Raw genomic sequence first — 6,127 nt, 5'->3', positions numbered from 1 at the left:
ATATATATTAAAGGATATGGAGAGAAACAGGACAGAACACAGTGTTCTGGGAGAGCAGCAATCAAATGCCTAAAGCTAATGTTTACTTTTTAGAATGTTTTATGAAGGCATTGCCTGGAGATGAGAGGGGCTAATAACAGCCTTTCAGCTGCAGAGATAGAAAAGCAGAGCAGACATGGTAATCAAATTTGGTTTGGATGGTCAAAATCTGTGTGATTTTCCAGCTGTATTTTCTAAACCACACGCTTGACTTTCATACACGGTCCATGTTTTGTTTCGCTGGCCCGCGGCAGCGGTAGGGAACGCCTGGTTCTTCTGCGAGCCCTCCCAGTTTTCCTTTGTTTCTAGGATTTTCTTCTCCTCTTAGGGATAAAGATGCTTTGTTTTCATTTCTTATTGGTGCTCTGCTTCCTCACCTAGACTTCAAACAGGTAGCAGGGGGTTTGGGTCAAAGGGAACCCTAAAATTATTTTCATGGAAAAAATATAGGAGAGACTAAATAAGCGTGACTCATTCCTTGGGAGCTAAGGTTGATGGCTACTCGACCTTCTCCATGCATAATTCAACCTGGCATGCACAGCAGGTGAGCCAGAGTTTCTGTTCTGCTCCAGGAGTAGACATCATGTACTTGGATTCCATAGTTATGGTATAAGCTGACCTGAATTCCAAGTCCTGATTGTGAGCTATATAACCTTTGGTGTCCCCCGTCCGTTTCTGGAGTTATTCAAGTTGTTGTACCCCAATGCACATCCCTTTGACCTTGGATGACTGTGTATAACAACACAGAGACCAGTGCCATGACTTTGTTATAACTTAATATTGTTCTCTCATGTTTGTGTTATGAGTTTTGGACAAGTGGGAGTTCCTAGGATGATTCTGGAATTGAAAACTTAGTCTCATCTATATGAACTTGCCTGGGCATGCAATATTAAAAAAAAAAAGATCTATTTTGGTTGGACTTGTACAAGTTCTTATACTACGTTAGACTGTCTGTCTTTACTCTCTGCCTCTTGGCAGCCCACAGAAAAATAGCTTCTGATATTTAAATAAAATGTTCATAAGGTGTTTCCAAATGTGCTCAAATCCCATTTGATTTCCAAATCAGTGTGTGAATTAATGCACCACCTCCTTAGAAGAACTGAGGAACTCAAGCAAAAAAATGAGTTAAACATGAATAAAAGATAGAACTTGAACAAAGCCACTTGTATCTTCATTCATTCATTCATTCATTCATTCATTTGACAGTGCTTGTTGGCATGTATTACATGTTAGGTATGACATTAAGGACTGAAAATTTAACCCAAGCCACATTTTCTATGAATTTACTATCTAGAGAAGACGACAGCAGCATATTAAAAATTAAATAATTCTTTCATTTCAGGAGTGAGATATGCCAGGAAGGTAAAGTATAGTGGGGAAGAAGAGTACACACAGGAGACTAGACCAATCACTTAGCTTCAGGAAACAATATCTGCTCCCACTTGCTTAAGAAGTCTTACAGAGAGGCTGGGGTCTAAGTGACAGGATGTTTGCTTAGTATATACAAAGCTCTCAGTTTGGCACTGCAGAGGGATGAGGGGAAGTGGGAAGAAAAAGGAGTAGGCGTGAGGAGAAGATGAGGGCATGGGGGAGAAGAGATGAGGAAAAAATGGTGGGAGCTTTAGAAGAGATGGGCAACCAAGGTAGGCTAGGGCTGTTGAGAGCTATCAACTACCAAAAGCCCCCAAGCCATTAGAGGAAGACTGGTAGAAACCACTGCTGGTTCTGCTTGTCCACTGGGGGCGGCTATGGCTGCAGAGCTTCCAGATCCATGACCAGGGTTTATGTCTGGCCGCTAGGCTCCATGGGCAGACTCTTCTAGGATCTCCCAAAACAGCACCATTCTTTGAGGATCGTTTGTTCAAGTATATGAGCCTGTGAGGGACATTTGCATTGAAAGCGTAATGTTTTGCTTTCTTGAATTTATATTTAGTAAAAAATGTGGAAGAATTTAAGATTTTTAGTAAAAGGAGGGAGATCTGCAGGAAAGAACATTCCATGTCCTGCTGACAGCCTGTTGGGAGATTCAAGTGCAGAGTGGAACTTTAGGTGTCGGAATTACTGGAAGAAGGCCAAGATAGCTGCGGTAAACAGGGACCCGAGAGGTCTGGGAAGGGAAATGAAATATTTTAGTTTTGTGAGGATTGTGGGAAACTGTTCTAGTCTTCTTAAGAGTGTCCCAAGCCTTCAGAGTTTTAGTCTATTCTGTGATGTTAAGGTGCCAATTCTATCCATTCACTTGTTTAAAAAGAGAAGGTGAGTGGGACTGGCAGTTATCTTCATTGGCCGCTTAGCTAGATTTAGAATCACTTGGGAGATAGGCGAGGCACACCCCTGAATGTGTCTGTGAAGGTGTGGCTCTGATTGTAAATGATATCTCTGTTTGGCTGAGGGTCCAGATAGAATTCAAGGGGGAAGAGGCTGGAGTCAGCTGAATGGCAGCAATGGTCTCTCTCTCTGCTTCCCAACTGACTGTGGATTCAATTATGTGCCTGCCTCCACGTCTTCCTGTCCTGACAAACTGTATCTCCTCAAACCAAGAGACAAAGATCCTTTCCCTCTTAAGCTGCTTTTGTTGTTGTTGTTGTTGTGAATCTGGTAAAAGCCATAAGAAAAGTAAGCAACCATACAGTCTTTACTGTCCCTTTCAGCAGGTGCACAGTGAGCATCTTAGAAACAAATAGCATCAAATGTTTTTCACTTTTTACTTCTGAGCTCCCTATTTTAAATCCTAATAATTTCTAATGGTCATTAACCTTGAAGATCCTCTAGGTTTTGGACAATCTGATGGTATTCTCACAGAGCCAGAGAGACCACTGTAAACAGCTTATACCTTGAGTTGTGTGCAGGCATATCAATTTCCTGTATCCATGGGCTATGTAAGGTCAGAGGTCATCATTTGCTCCATCCTGCAACCTTATTTAATGTTCACTGCATGAATAATGGAATTTGTTCTGTAGGGGATATCAAGACAGTAAAGGCCATCTTACTCCTTAAGCAAGGTATTTTTTTGAGATATTCTATGACTAGTATGCCTTCTCAATGGAGTTCCTCTTGTCCTGAGTGTTGGGAGAGATCACTATAGATTGAGAACACAGCTCCTCCATAAAGGAAGATGTCAGTGTAGCCCTCTATTTGCAGAGATGTTTTGAGACCCAGGACATTTCTTCTATGGAGGAAGGATATTGAGGGCAAGGTCTACATTCTGAAACCATGAGGGTAACACACACTTCTTTGTGGAGAGTCAGATTTCTTTGAGTGAAAGTAAAGGCTGCAATGGCTTAGAGAGTTTGAATCAACAAACTTCCTTAAACTGAGCTGTCCAGAATGTTCCATCTCATCTTGCAGCATGAGGTGTTTCCAGTCTGTTCACTTGGTCCTGATGACAGCCCACAAAGGTCAGGAAAGATTAGATGGTGCTCAGGATGAAATGAACTAACCAGTAGGTGAGTGGGTATTTGCATTTTCTGATCTCTGTAATATTCTACTGAGCTCATGTACAGTAGTTCAAGCACAGCCTGTCATCCCCTTCTTCTAAAGAAGTAATTTTGTCTGCCTTATAAATTATATCATAGTCCATCACCAAATAGCTGGTGGTCCTCAGAGGCATCTTGATGTTTTGCTGGCTACCATTTCTCCATCTGGCAGGGGTTGCTTCCTTGGGAGTCCTCTTGAGTTATGTGAGAATTTCTGTGCTTAATTACATAGATAAGCCTAATCTCTTCTCATGGCCCTTTACTCTCAAGGAAAAGAAAAAATAACTATGTCCCAATTTATCAGATATTTTATTTTACTGAGATGTAATTTCATTTGATGTTATAGCACCCAAGGGCATGTGCCATTCATTATCTAAGAACATATGCTTGTCTAATTTATTGCTTTTGACAAATAAAGCTGAATGGTCTCCTTCAGTAAACTGATGGGTAAACACACTGCTATCCACTCCTAAGATAGACTAGAACTCAACAATAAGAGCAGACAAACGATTTATACAGCATAGTCTAGATGAATGTCAGATTCACTTTGTTAAGTGAGAGAAGCCAGACCTAAAGGTAACTGATGCACACTTGCATGTATATGGTGTACTAGAAGTGCAAAACCAGGCAACACTGGGAGTAACTGGGACTAGCAGGACCAGGCACACAGGAACTCTGCCAGCAGAGTGGCTTGGGTTCCTTCTGGTCTCTCTGGGCTGGTGTCCTGAGCGGACCTTGGGCGCAAGCTCTGCAGCCAGTCCCACAACACCCAGAGGAAGCTGCTGTACTCCCAGGTGCTCTAACAAGCCCAGGATCACAGGATCCCAGAGTCACAGAATCACAGAGACAGCTTGACTCTGAGGAGTTCTGACACAACCAGGATCACAGGAAGGACAGCCTTCAGTCAGATTTAGCAAGGGCAGGTAGCACTAAAGATAACCAGATGGTGGGGGGCAAGCATAAGAAAATAAACAACACAAACCAAGGTTACTTGGCATCATCAGAACCCAATTCTCCCACCATAGCAAGTCCTGGACACACCATCACACTGGAAAAGCAAGACTCAGATCTAAAATCACTTCTCCTGATAATGATACAGGACTTTAAGAAAGACATAAATAGCATTCTCAAAGAAATACAGGAGAACATAGGTAAACAGTTAGAAGCCCTTAAAGAGGAAACATAAAAATCCCTTAAAGAACTACAGGAAAACACAATCAAGCAGGTGAAGGAAATGAGCAAAACCATCCAGAATCTAAAAATGGAAATAGAAACAATAAAGAAATCAGAAAGAGAGACAACCCTGAAGATACAAAACCTAGGAAAGAAATCAGGAGTCATAGATGCAAACATCACCAACAGAATACAAGAGATAGAAGAGAGAAGCTCAGGGGCTGAAGATACCATAGAAAACATTGAAATAATGGTTAAAGAAAATGTAAAAAACAAAAAGCTCCTAACCCAAAACATCCAGGAAATCCAGGATGCAATGAGAAGACCAAACCTAAGGATAATAGGTAAAACAGAAAGAAAGTCTTCACTTCTTAGACAAAAAGTCTTAGAAGAAAAGTCTTAGAAGAAAGTGAAGACTTCCAAGGTAATGGGCCAGTAAATATCTTCAACAAAATTATAGAAGAAAACTTCCCTAGCCTAAAGAAAAAGATGCCCATAAATATACAAGAAGCCTACAGAACTCCAAATAGACTAGACCAGAAAAGAAATTCCTCCTGTCCCATAATAATCAAAACACCAAATGCACTAAACAAAGAAAGAATTTTAAAAGCAGTAAGGGGAAAAAAGGCAAGTAACATATAAAAACAGGCCTATCAGAATTACGGCAGACTTCTCACCAGAGAGTGTGAAAGCTAGAAGATCCTGGGCAGATGTCATACAGACCCTACAAGAACACAAATGCCAGCCCAGGCTACTATACCCAGCAAAACTCTCAATTACCATAGATGGGGAAAACAAGATATTCCATGACAAAACAGAATTTACACAATATCTTTCCACAAATCCAGCTCTACAAAGGATAATAGATGGAAAACATCAACATAAGGAGCAAAACTACGCCCTAATATAAGCAAGAAAGTAATCTTTCAACAAATCCACACAAACCTAATTCCACCTCTTACAACAAAAACAACAGGAAGTGACAATTACCTTTTCTTAATATCTTAATATGAAAATTAATATTACCAACATATCCTAATTGATTGAAATCCAAAAATATGAGGAATTAGAAATTTGTTGACTGTCATCCAATGGTCTCTCTAATTTGGTAATTGGAGAAATAGGTCCAATATTGTACAACCTATATACATTGTCAGCTTGTTTGTGAAAGTGTCTTGCTGTGTACAACATAAGCGTCTTGAAATCTTGCTTCTATCTCAGCCTCTCGATTAGTAGTATTGTTTATTTCATATTTTTACACTATACTATGGTTTTCAGAACAGCTTATATATTTCAAAAGTATTTATATACCCAAAAGAAACATAGACAATTAAATTGGGAAGGGGCTTGTAGGAAAGAGAACAACAAAGCGTAAGACTGAATGCTTTGCTTGACATTTGTAACTCTTGTATCAAGTTTGAAGAAGAGGACTTTATAAG

The 6,127-nt window shown here is 40.3% G+C and overlaps 1 pseudogene; it reads right to left on the bottom strand.

Annotated features, from left to right (window-relative positions):
• The window catches only part of LOC116081515, a 4,811-nt pseudogene extending 1,162 nt beyond the window's left edge, over positions 1-3,649 (bottom strand).
• Between the last annotated feature and the right edge of the window lie 2,478 nt (positions 3,650-6,127).

This window comes from Mastomys coucha, unplaced genomic scaffold, assembly GCF_008632895.1.
Source record: "Mastomys coucha isolate ucsf_1 unplaced genomic scaffold, UCSF_Mcou_1 pScaffold7, whole genome shotgun sequence".
Taxonomy (NCBI): domain Eukaryota; kingdom Metazoa; phylum Chordata; class Mammalia; order Rodentia; family Muridae; genus Mastomys; species Mastomys coucha.
The sequence above is the reverse complement of the archived record's forward strand: the minus strand, read 5'-3'. Positions and strand labels throughout refer to the sequence as shown.